The sequence below is a fragment of the Chrysochloris asiatica genome, unplaced genomic scaffold (assembly GCF_000296735.1).
Source record: "Chrysochloris asiatica unplaced genomic scaffold, ChrAsi1.0 scaffold00203, whole genome shotgun sequence".
Taxonomy (NCBI): Eukaryota; Metazoa; Chordata; class Mammalia; order Afrosoricida; family Chrysochloridae; genus Chrysochloris; species Chrysochloris asiatica.
The window spans coordinates 5,321,984-5,335,771 of NW_006408721.1; positions in this window are offsets into that span (position 1 = coordinate 5,321,984).

Genomic DNA, 13,788 nt, shown 5'->3' on the forward strand with positions numbered 1-13,788 from the left:
TTCTTCATAATAAGTCCCCATGATCATTCTGTGTTCTTTGAGAAAATGTATCAAGATGATTCCTTTGGGATCCAAATATCAGTCACTGTAACCTTCTGAGATAACCTCTTGATCTTAAATTTAGCTGGTCCAGAAGATCCCCTCAGAAGCCACTGTTTTAATTGGACCTTTTTTTTTTACAGCACCCTAATGGTCACTATGGGTCGGACCCGACTCAATGGCACTTAACAACAACAACAACAAATGAAACTGGAGTACTGGTGTGGCGCTGTAGGACAAGCAGTGAGTGGACTGCTAACTTGGAGGTCAATGGTTCAAACCTATCATCAGTATCTCAGAAACCCTATACAGGGTGTTTTGAGTCAGGACTGACTCAACAGCACTTAACACACACATGAGACTAAGACAAGTGTATTACTGACAAGACTTGTCTGTAGCCATCCACTGATCCCAGAGATATGTTCAAAAACATCTCATTTGTAACAAATGGGTGCATATATTAACTAGAACCTAGTAGTAATCATTTCTGACCTACCTTCATATATACACACTGTGACCGCAGAGTCTGATTTCACCACATTAAAATGTAAGGGAGGCTATTCTAAGACATAGAGGTAGCTGTGATGCCCTTGTCCTTAAGACAGGAGGCTGACAGCGAGACCAGGCTCCATCTCTTGAAAGAAGTTACTTTCCCCAGATTATATCCCACTATCTGATCCTCTTCATCTTCCCCACAATACCAAAACAAACAGTTGCTATTTAACCGATTCCAACTCATGGCAACTCTGGTGCTACAGTGGAATCAGATCTGCACTCCATCAGTTTTCAAGACTATGAACTTCCAGAAGCACATTTTGTTTCAAAGGCACCTCTGGATGGGTCTGAACTGCCAGACTTTGGGTTATCAGCCAAGTGCTTAACCATTTGCACCATTCAGAGACCTCACTTTCTCACAAAGGAACCAGTATTCCTTGTTCCACGTACACCAAGATATGAGCAAACTGACCGGGGTAGGTAATCTAGGTAATGGGCTGAGATATAGGGAGGCTACATCATATCCCTACAGAGAACATTGAACATGGAAGGATATCAGGAGTTTTAAAGGGCCACACAACTTTGGGAGATTATTTTTGCTGTATGCTATGGCATTTGTGAAGTCTGGTGTGGTGCTGTGGGTTAATGCACTGCACTACAAAGTTGGTTGAAACCACAAGGTTGGTGGTTCAGGCTTACCAGCAGCTTCTTGGACACCCTATACAGGGTTCATTACAGGTCAGAACCAACTTGACGGCACTCAACATCAACAACAAAATGGTATTTGTACAGAACAGAGTGAGAAACAGGGTGCTGGTCAAGGATTTCTACTAGATCATCACTAATCCGACTTCCAAACCTAAACTTTCAAGGCCTTGTGATTTTGTCATAGGCAAGATTCTCAGGAATCTTTGATTTTTATCAAGTTCCCATCATCTACCTTAAATGTTTCCACTCCACTGCCAGTATTCTAGTCCAAGTCACCATCATCCTGTACTAGTAACTACTGAAAAAAACTCTCAGCAGATCTCTTTGCTTCCTTTCTTGCCTCCTCCACAAGCCCATTTCTACACACAGTCAGAATGATCTTTCTGAAACTCATCAATGACTTCCCAGTGCTCTTAAAATAAAATTTCAACTTGCTACAGCCTACCAATCAAACCAACCTTCCCACTCCCTTACCAATTGTAGCTACCCTGGCCTCCTAACAGTTTCTAGAACATATCCAAAGTTTTCCGAATCAAATCCTCAGTAATTGCTGTTCCTCAGCCTAAAACACACTTCCCCCTGATCTCCACTTGACTGACTTAGCTCAGATGTCACCATTTCAGATGACCCCTAACCACCTGTTGCAGAACAACCCTGACTCTAGTATTGCCCCTGTCTTCTAATCTTCCCTTGCTCTGCACTCCCCTTCCAGAGACCTCCGCTGCCTTCAGCTCCCACCTCATTGCCCTTTTGCACATTTTTGCTGAAACACTCACCTCCCCACAGCTTCAGTGCCACATTCCCAACTAGCTCTTGGGTCAGATTCCAGGAAAGAGAATTCACCATTTTTCTCAAACCAGTTCCTACTCCTTAGCCCTTATTTCTGTCCTTCCAGTTTCCTAAACTTATAACCTCACAATTATTGTTAATTAATTTCTTATGTATAATTAACACCTAACTTTTCTGTAGTGCTGTGCCGTACATAAAGGGTTTTCACATGTCATCTTATTAATCATTGAGATTGTCACTATTATGCCTTCACAGCTTTATTGAAGTAGAACTGAATACAATATGAACCGATCACCATAATCAAGATAATGAACATATCCATCATTCCAAAAAGTTTCCTAGTGCCCCTTTGTAACCCCTTCCACCCAACCCTCCCCACTCCCCCATTCTCCTCAGGCAACTGCGGCTCTACTCTGCATGTATCAGTGTAAATTTGCTAGAATTTTTTATAATGAAGCCATGCATTATGCACTCTTTTTCTGCTGTCTTTCAGTCAGCACAATTATTTTAGGATTCATTCATGTGTGTACTAATGGTTCATTCCTTTTTATTACTGAGTAGTATTCCATTGTGCTCATATACCACAGTTTGTCTACCTAGTCGTCTGTTAATAGATATTTGGGTTATTTCCCATTTGGGGTGGAATGACTACATCATATGATAGGTGTATGTTTAACTATTTAAGAAGCTGCTAAACTGTTTTCTACCATTTGACATTCTCACTATCAGTGTTTGAGAGTTTCAGTTCATCCACATTTTCATCCACACTTCATACGGTGAATTTTTTATTTTAATATTAGCCATTCTAATAGGCATGCAATGGTGTCTCACTGAGGCTTTAATGGTGACACTGTAGGATAAGCACAGGAGTGCTAACTACAAGGTCAATGGTTAAAACTCACCAGCCACTCCTCGGAAACTGACTCAACAGCATTTAACAGCAACAATGACTAATGATGTCAAGAATCTTTTCATATGATTATCTGTAATATACATATCTCTTTTGGTGAAGTTACAGTTCAAAGCCTTTGTTCATTTTAATTGAATTTAGAGAGTTCATCATATATTTTGGATCTAAGTCCTTATCAGATACATGATTTGCAAATGTTTTCTCTCAGTCTGTGATTTGTCTTTTAATTCTCTTAACAGTATTTTTAGAAGAAAAGAAGGTGTTCATCTGTTCCTGAAATTCAATCTATCAACTGTTAACTTTTATGGATCATGCTTGGTAACATATCTAAGACATTTTTTACTAACCCAAGTTTATAACATTTATCTCATATGCTTTCTTATTAAAACCTTATAGTTTTAGGTTTTATACTTTGGTATATGATTGATTTTGAGTTTATTTTTCATCTGGTTCAAAGTATATATAGATTTTTGTTCCTTTTTTAGGAGATGGCTAGCTAATTGTTCTATCTGAAAAGACTATTTACAGAACTACCCTTGTACCTTTGTTGAAAATCAGTTGTCCATATATGCATAGGTTTAGTTCTTTTTATTTTTTTAAGTGCTACAAAATCATAGAAACCTTTATTAAACAAAAATGTCAAAATATGAAGCTACTGTTTCTTGGCATCTAGGTCTATACACTTAAATTTTTTTTTTTTTTTACTGTTAATTTGGTAGTTTACAGAGCAGATCAATAACCCAGTCAACAATTAATGCATATTATGATTCCTATCATTGATTGTGATCTGCACAATGTAACATCATTTATTCCACTTCCTTTCTGGGTTTCCTGTCTCCGTTCTTCCTCTTTTTCCTAATCCTCCTGAACTTTGTCCTTAAGTAAAAGCTGCCCTTTTGATCTCAAAGGCTGATTATTCTCAAGTGTACATACCTCCTTGTGTTACTGTGCCCCTTATAGGTCTGTCTATTGTTGGGGCTGAAAATTGAGCTATGTTGTTGAACTCTGGTTGTATAGTGAATTATAAGTTGGGTAGCTAACCACAAGGTCAGTAGTTTGAACTACCAGCCACTGCTTGGGAGAAAGATGAGGCTTTCTGCTCCTGAGAAGATTTACAGCTTTAGAAACGCTACATAAGGTCACTATGAGTCAGAACCTACTTCACAGCACATGACCACCATCACCACCAGGGTGACTAAGGATCATAATGTTAGGGGTTCTACCAGTCTCTATCTGACAAGTAAACCTGGTATTTTTGATTTGGGGTTTTGTTCCACGTTTTTTTCTCACTCTATCCAAGCCTTATAGAAGACTTTCTAATGTCCTAGATATAGTGAGAGAAATATATGGAAGAAAACTCAAAATCATTTTTTTAAAAAGGCCAGGCTTATTGTTCAGATAGGACAGTTGGTAGTGGTAGTTCTTCTGATCTGAGGATCATGCAGACTGATGTTCTGTGGCTCACTGGTCCATTATACTATTTCTATGTGTCTTTGGTTTTCTTCACTCTTATTTCCTTCTGATAGGGAGAGACCAGTAACTGCACTTTAGATGGTCACTCACAAACTTTTAAGACCCCAGTTTCTACTCGCCAAAGTAGGATGTAGAACATTGTCTTTGTGAACTATGTTATATTATGCATTTCCATTTCTGTTCCAAATTTCTATTGGCCTATCTTTACACTGGGAATGTGGCAGCTACATAACATAAGCACTCAACTGTGAGATACAAGGTCTGTGGTTCAAGCCCACCAGCCACTCTGTAAGAGAAAGATGAGGCTTTCTGCTCCCTCAAAGATTGAAGGCCTTGAAAACTCTATACAAGATTGCTCTGAGTCGGAAATGGCTTCACGGCATTTAACAACAACATCTTTACATCAGGAGTACATTGTCTTGATTACTGTATAATATTATATTATATTAATCACTCCACATTATTATAATTATAATAAATCTATATGTCAAGTAGAATTATTTTTCCAACATTGTTCTTCTTTTTCAAAGTTGTTCTGGCTATTCTAGTCCATATAAACTTTATATCAGTTTGTCAAGGTCAGTTTGAACTGCAAGGTTGGCAGTTCAAATTCACCAGCTGTTCCTCAGAAACCCTATACAGAGTCACTATGGGTCAGAACCGACTCGATGGCACTTGAAAACAACAACCAAAGAAAAAGGTGATTTTTATGGGAATTGCATTGAATCAATAGTTCAATTTAGGGAGGATTGACATCTTAACAATTTTGAGTCTTCTAACCCATCAACATGATATAGTTCTCCATTTAGTTAGGAACTTCTTTAATATGCATTATCATAAATGGTTTGTGGTTTTCAGTACACAAATCTTTCACATCTGCCAGAATTCTCACTATTCCCTATGTTTGATGCTATGGTGTTGTTTTTAAGCTCTGTCAAGTCGGTTCTGACCCATAGTGACCCTGAATAGGGCTTCCAAGGAGTAGTTGGTAGGTGTGAACTGCTGACCTTGTAGTTAGCAGTTCCATGCTTATCCTTCAGTGCCACATTAATTTCAACTTCTAATTGTTCATTGTTAGTATAAAAAATACAATTTAACATGGACATTTAATGTGGTCTTATATCTTACAATTTTACTTAACTCACTTATTAATTCTAGTAGCTTTTTTTGTAGATCCCATCAGATTTTCTACATAGACAACAAAGTCATTTGTGAACAGTTTTCTTTCTTTCCAATCTGGATGTTTTTATTTCTTTTTCTTGCCTTATTGCACTGGCTATAACATCCAGCACAATGTTGGATAAGAGTGGGACGAGCAGGCATCCATCTTGATCTGAGGAAGAAAGCACTTAATCTTTCACAATTAACTATGATGTTTTTCATAGACACTCTTTTATCAGAATGATGAAGTTCCCTTCTATTTTGCTGAGAGTGTTTATCAAGAAAGGGAGTTGAATATTATAAAATGTGTTTTCTAAATCTATTGAGATAATCAAAGTTTTTTGAATTTTTTATTTTGTTAAAGGAGTCTTGGTGATACTGTGGAATAAGCACAAGGTCAGTAGTTCAAATCCACCAACCACTGTGCGGGAGAAAAATGAGGCTATCTGTTCCCATAAAGATGTACAATCTCAGAAACCATGTATAGTGTTGTATGAGTGGAAATCAACTTGATGGCAGTGGATTTGGTTTTGGTGTGAAACATAATGAATTATATTGAAATGTATTCATGGAATAAACTCTACTTGTTAGAATTCAGTTTGCTGAACTATTGTTCAGAATTTTTGCAACTATGATCACAGGAAATATTGGCCTGTAGTTTTCTCTTGTGATGCCTTTGTCTGGTTTTGGTATAAGAGTGACGTTAGCCTCATAGGATTAATTAGGAAGTATTCCTTCTTCAATTTTCCAAAAGAGTTTATGTAGAATTTGTAATATTAACTGTCTACTAGAGTTCACCAATGAAGCTATCTGGGACTGGCATTTCCTTTATGGAAAGATTCTTAACCAAATACTCTATGTCTTTAATAGACATGCAGCTAGCCAATGATATTTTTCTTCTTGCATGAGTCCTGGTAGTTTGTATCTTTCTAAGAATTTATCACTTCATCTAAGTTGTTTAATTTATTGGCATAAGGATAGTCACAATATTAGTCTTTCAGTAGCTATGAAATGAGTGGTTTCAATTCTCTCATTCCTGATATTGATTATCTGTGTCTTCTCTTGTTTTTTTCCTGAGCTATAAGTCCTGGTGTGGCGCTGTGGGTTAATGCGCCAGACGGCAAAGCCGTTTGAACTGCAAGGTCGGCAGTTCAAGCTCACCAGTCGCTCCTCGGAAACCCTGTTTAGGGTCGCTATGGGTCGGATCCAACTTGACGGCACTTAACAACAACAACAACAACATAAGTTTATTAGCTTTATTGACCTTCTCAAAAAAACAGCTTTTGGGTTCACTGATTTTACTCTGCTTCCCCCCACACACTCTAATTGTCATTATTTCCTTTCTTCTAGTTACCTTGGGCTTGATTTTACTTTGATCTTTTCATCTTACAATTCTACTAGTTTTTGTTTTGTGTATTTTTAATTTCTGTTGTCATATGTACAACCATTTAGGAATGTTATCACCACTTATGAATCAACCCCTTTATATTTTACCTTCTTCATCTTTAATAACATTCTTTACTCTGATATTATTTCATCTGATACTAATAGAGTCACACTAGATTTCATCCTTTTGTTGTTTGTTATTGTGTTTCTTCTATTTGCTTTGGATTTAGTTTGCACTTCTTTTTCTGGCTTCTAAAGATGGAAGCTAAGATCACTGATTTTAGATCTTTCTTTTCTAATATAGGTATTTAGTATTATAAACTTTATATCTTTAAATGTGCAGGTAGCAAAAAATTAGGTTTTTATTTTTTTTATCCATTCTGAAAATTAATTTTAATTGGAGAGTTTAGACATTTACATTTAATATGATTACTAATACATTGGTCTTAAATTCATTATCTTGCTAATTTTTTTCTATTTCTCCCATTTCTTTGTCTTACAATAGAATAGTTCCACTTCTCCCCTTTCAGTCTTTATGCTATCCTTATCATACTTCTGACCTTTACACATAAGTCACTCACGACATTTTTAGTGAGTTTAAGTAGTCAAATTTAAAGGGATTTAAATAAAAGTTCATAAAACTCATATATGAAAAACTGTGCATGTATTTCTTTTCTTTTTTGGCACAAAAATAAACTTACCCTAACTTGTTATACTTTGTCCGAGCAGAATCTAGTTTCAGGCATTAAGAAGAATTAGACATAAGTTTGAAAAGAAACATGAACTCTACTAAAATTGAATGCAGAGCTAACATCAAATTTATGATGAAGCTTAGGTGGAAGAATGGTGAAACCATTGATGCTTTATGAAAAGTTTATGGGACAATGCCCCAAAGATATGAGCAGTAACTGATGGGTAACTCATTTTAAGAAGTCTTGTCCCTTAGTTACAAATATTAGTAATTATTAATATTCTATATTCAAGATGAAGCCCACAGCAGCAGACCATCCACACCAATTTGCAAGGAAAAAGTAATCGTATTTGTACTCTAATTGAAAAGGACTGACGATTAACAGCAGAAACAGCCAACATCTTAGATATCTTAATTGGTTCAGCTTATACAATTCTGACTAAAAAATTAAAGTTAAGCAGATGTTCTGCTAAATAAGTGCTAAAACTGTTCCCAGATAAAGTACACACACAAGCAGAATTTTCATTGGAAATTTTAAACAAATGGAATCAAGATTCTGAAGCATTTCTTTGAAGAACTGTAATAGGAGATGAAACATGGGATTGCCAGTATGGTCCTGAAGACAAAGCACAATGAAAGCAATGGCTACCAAAAGATGGAAACGGTCCTGTCAAAGCAAAAGTAGACCAGTCAAGAGCAAAGATCATGGCAACATTTTGAGGTGTTGGGGTGATGCTTAAGGCATTTTGCTTGTTGACTTTCTGGAAGACCAAAGAACAAAAACATCTGCTTATTATGAGAGTGTTTTGAAAAATTAGCCAAAGCTTGAACAGAAAAATATCTAGGAAAGTTTCACCAGAGTCCTATTCCTGCTTATTCTTCTCTTCAAACAAGGACAATTTTGTGAAAGTTTTGGGTTTTTTAATGGGGAATCATTAGACATCCACATTACAGTCCTGATTTGGCTCCTTCTAATTTTTTTTTTTGTTTCCTAATCTTAAAAAATCTTTAAAGGACACCCAGTTTTCTTCAGTTAATAATGTAAAAACAAGACTGCACTGACATGGTTAAATACCTCCCAGGCCCTTCACAGTTCTTTACAGATAGACTAAATGGCTGGTTGCATCACTTACAAAAGTGTCTTGGTTTGGATGGACCTGTGTTAAGAAATGAAGTTTATATTTTGATCTTTTAACTCCATCTTCCTATGAACTTTCTGAAGCCCTCTCCTATTTATCCATAGAGTTACCCTTGAAGGTGTTCTTTGTTTCTTTGTGTAGATTCAGAATTTCATTTGGTATCATTTTTCTCTGCCTTAAGGACTTCCTTTAGCATTTCTTGTATTTGGTTCTGCTATGATCTTATATAAGGAGCTCTGGTAGCACAGTGGTTACGAATCAGGTTGCTAACCTCAGGGTCGGCAGTTCAAAACTACCAGCTGTTCCATGGGAGAAAGATGAGGCTTTCTGCTCCCAAAAAGATTTACAGCCTCAGAAACCCTGTGCAGGGTCACCACTCAGAACTGACTCTGTGGTACTTAACAACAAAATGATCTTATATATGCCTGAAAATGTCTTTATTTGCCTTAATTTTAGAAAGACATTTTCTATAGGTATACAATTTTAGAAGATCAATTTTTGTTTTGTTTTCTTTCAGTGCTTTAAAGATATTGTTCCACTGCCTTTTCATTTGCATTATTTCCACAAGAAATCTGCTGTCATCCTTATCTTTAGTCTTCTGTAAATAATATAGATTTGGTTTTTTTATATCTTCAGTGTCTCTACTTAACTGTTTGAAGTTAATATAGACTATGTTAATAATAATTATTTCGATGTCCTTGCCTACTAATTCTAATATTTGTGTCAGTTCTATGTCTGTCATATCTGATTGATTTATCTCCTCATTATGAGTTGTCTGCATTGAATTTTCATGTTTTTTGCATGCCTGGTAATATTCTATTAAATGACAGATACTGTAAATTTTACATCACTGGACACTGAAAAATTTTCCCATCTATATTCATAAACTTGGTTCTGGGATTCAGTTACTTGAAAACAGTTTAATCCTTTTTTATCTTACTGTTTAAAATGTGTTATATGGAACCAGAGCAGTGTTTGGTCTAGAGATAATTTTTCTCTACTACTGAAGATCCTGAAGCATTTCTGTGTACAATACCCAGTATCCTGAGAATCTGAATTCTTTCAGTCTGGCAGTTGAGAACAGGCATTTTTCCTATGCCTGTTTCAGTACTAAGCCAAGTTATCGCTAATCTTTACAACTTTCTAGTTTTTCCCCAAGCCTTAAGTGTCTCAAACGCATGTGCATTGATCTGTACTCAGCTGAATACTCAAGAAAAGACCCTCTGCAAACCTCTGGGGTTCTCTCTGTGTGCAGCTTTCTTTTCTTTGGTAGTCTGTCCTGTGAAGTCTAGCTGCCTTTGCTTCCTGCATGCTCAACTTTGTCTCCTCAATTCAAGTAATCTGCTGGGCTCTACCTGGGTATCCCTTCCCTTCAATATGGCCTATAGACACTTACAAGGCAGTATTTTGGGGCAAACATTTTGTGTGTTTCTTGTCTCTCAGTAATTACAGTCCTTTATCATCTGCTATTTAGTGTCTTGCAAAGGAGTCCTTATGATGCAATAGTTTGCACTGGACTGCTAACCAAAAGGTCAGCTTTTGAATCCACCCAGTGGCTCCACTAGAGAAAAGAGCGGGTGATTTTTTCCATTAAGATTACAGCCTAGGAAACCCTATAGTGCAGTTCTACTCAGTCTGGTAGAGTTACTCTGAGTCCATATCAACTCAGTAGCACACAACAGTGTCTTGCAAATCTTTGTTTCACATATTTCATCTAATTTTTGGCTGTTTTAAGTGAATGATCCAATATGGTCCCTTTTACTCCATGAGTACATTGAAGAAAGGGTTAGCTCAAGAGTCCAAATTGTAAGTGGTCTCTGGCCCCACAACAAATCTAGAACTAAGTTTTACCAGTTATTCCCATTTTCTCCATTTCTATTACCATCACCTTAGTTCAAGTCTTCATTATCATCTATCAAAATAATTACTTCTTGCTTAAGTTGTGGAGGCCAGATCATATATATTTTGTTTATATTTGTTTGCTAGCTGTCTTAGTTATCTAGTATTGTTATAACAGAAAAATCACAAGTGGATAGCTTTAATTAATAGAAATGTATTTGCTCACAGATTAGGAAGTTAGAAGTCTGAATTCAGGGCACCAATTCCAGTGGAAGGCTTTCTCCCTCTGTCATCTCAGAGGAAGATCCTTGTCTCTTTGCAGCTTCTGTTTCTTTGTTCCTTACTAGTCTTCTTATGGCATGGCTTCTATATTTCCCCATTGTGCTTGCTTCCTTCTGCGCCCAATCTGCTCTTTTTGTATCTCAAAAGTGATTGGCTTAAAATATAGCCTACACTAATATGGTCTCATTAGCATAACACAGAAAATCCTACTCCCAAATGGTTTTATATCCACAAGTAAAGGGGTTAGGATTCCAACACATATTTTGGAGGAACACAATTAAATCCATAACTTGTGTTGTTGTGTTGTTATGTGCCGTCAAATTGGTTCCAACTCATAGCAACCCCGTATGCATTTCCTTGATGTTAGCAGTGCAGTCAATTTTGCATCATGGCAACCCCAGGTGTTAACAGAACCGTCCCATAGGAATTTCTACCTAGTACCCTTTACGGGAAGGAGCTCTGGTAGCGTAGCGGTTACGAATCGGGCTGCAAACCTTAAAGCCAGCAGTTCGAAACTACCAGATGAGGCATTCTGCTCCTGTAAAGATTTACAGCCTCAGAAACCCTGTACAGGGTCGCTATGGGTCGGAACCGACTCGACGGCACTTAACAACAACTCTTTATGGGAGTCCTGGTGTGGTGCTATGGGCTAATGTGTCAGACTGCAAAGCCATTTGAACTGCAGGATCACTGAATCAAGCTCACCAGCTGCTCCTTGGAAACCCTATACAGGGTTGCTATGGGGTCGGAATCGACTCGACAGTACTTAACAACAACAACAAATCTTTATGGGAGCAGAATGCCTGGTCTTTCCCTATGGAGCTGCTGGCTGAGCTCAAATTGCCAATCTTTCAGTTAGCAGTTAACCACTGCAACACCAGGGCTCCAAAATATTAGCAGATTCTTACAGATGTATTGGAGCCTTGGTGTAGAACTGCAGGTTAATGTGCTGGACTGCAAGGTTGGTTTGAACTGTTAGGTTAGTAGTTCAAGCTTACCAGCTGCTCCTTGAAAACTCTATATAGGGTCGCTATGAGTCAGAACTGATTTGAAGGCACTTAACAACAACAACATAGTCATATTAACTCACGTACTCTACACACATTATTAGAAAAGACTACTTGCTACCAAAAGGTATCATATTTAAGTCAGCAAAAATAAGAAAAGCCCCTCAAAGAGATAAATGAATACAAAGCCACAATGATCTCAAACATACCAGTGATCCTGAGGATGGTCTGGGATCAGACAATATTTCAATCTGTTATATGAGGTCACCATGATCAAAACCAACTCAACAGCAACTAACAACAGCAGCTCCTTGCACACTGTGGGGTTCAGTCAATGTTGGCTTCATAAGTATAGCGATTAGGAAGCAATCAGTGAGTTTTTGTTTATGATGGTGGAAAATTTGACACTGTTAATAGGTAATGTCTGTACAACATGATCAATGTAATTATTATCACTAATTGTACATCTAAACCATGTTAAATTGGCCAATGTTGTGTCTATATTTATAAGAATAAAATAAGTAAGTATAGGGAGGATGGTTGCGTAGTGGTTAGCCACTTAGCTATTAACAAAAACATTGGTGGTTCGAACCCACAAGCCACTTTGAGGGAGATACACATGATTATCTGCTTCCATAAAGATTTACAGTCTCAGAAATCCTGTGAGGGCAGTTCAACTTGGTCCTGTGGGATGCCATGAGTTAGAATCACCTCAACAGCAATGAATTTGGATTTGGTATGAATGTCAGAGTCAGGCTTCCCAGGTCCAAATCTTTCCTTCACAATTCACTAGCTACAAGACCTTAGACAACTCAGTTAAACATCTTGTACATTCATGTTCAACGGAGACAATAATAATATCAAACTCAGAATATTGTTTTGACGATTAAATAATTTAGCATACGTGAAATACATAGATCACTACCTGACACATATTAAGCACCATGTAAATTATTAGCTTTCTTTCAATTTTGCCTCCCTTTCTTTTATCCTTCAGAAGATAAGAAGATTCTTTGTTCAGAAAATGCTTTCTAAATCCAAGTTTTATCCTAATACATGTCTACTGTAAAACCATCTACAACTCCCAATGTAATTTCCAAAATGCTCCCACATTCTGGCCCCAACATTCATCTTTCTCCCTCCCTTATATGAACTCTTTATTCCAGTAATAATAATCCAAACCCCAAATACATCTTTCTTCTAACCTTTGTTCAAATAATCACCTGCACTGGAATTCTATCCTCTAAGCCCATCCAGAATCCAAGTCCACTCCTGTAATGGATTGGATTGTCTTGCTCAAAAGAATGTATAGATAGCACTTTCTAACTTCTATGCCTATGGTCCCACCACTTATTTTCCAGTTTGTTGTACTCTGGTGGCTTGTGAGTTGCTGTGATGCTGGAAGTTATGTGACCTGTATTTTAAATCCCAGCAGGATCACTCATAGTGGGCAGGTTTCAGTGGAGCTTCCAGACTAAAACAGACTAGGAAGAAGGAGAGGTGGACTACTTCTGAATGGTTAGCCACTGAAAACCTTATGAGTAGCAGAAGTATATTGTCAGATATACTGCAGGAAGATTATTAATTAAGACATTATTAATAACATCACAATATAGTTCTGGTAGCGTAGTGGTTACGAATCGGGCTGTGAACCTTAAGGTCAGCGGTTCGAAACTACCAGCCGCTCTGCGGGAGAAAGATGAGGCTTTCTACTCCCGTAAAGATTTACACCCTCGGAAACCCTGTACAGGGTCGCTATGGGTCGGAACCGACTCGATGGCACTTAACAACAACAACAACATAGTGCCAGAAGAGGAGACCCACAGGTTAGAAGGCATTCAAAATACAAATCAGGCAGAGTTGTAGAGT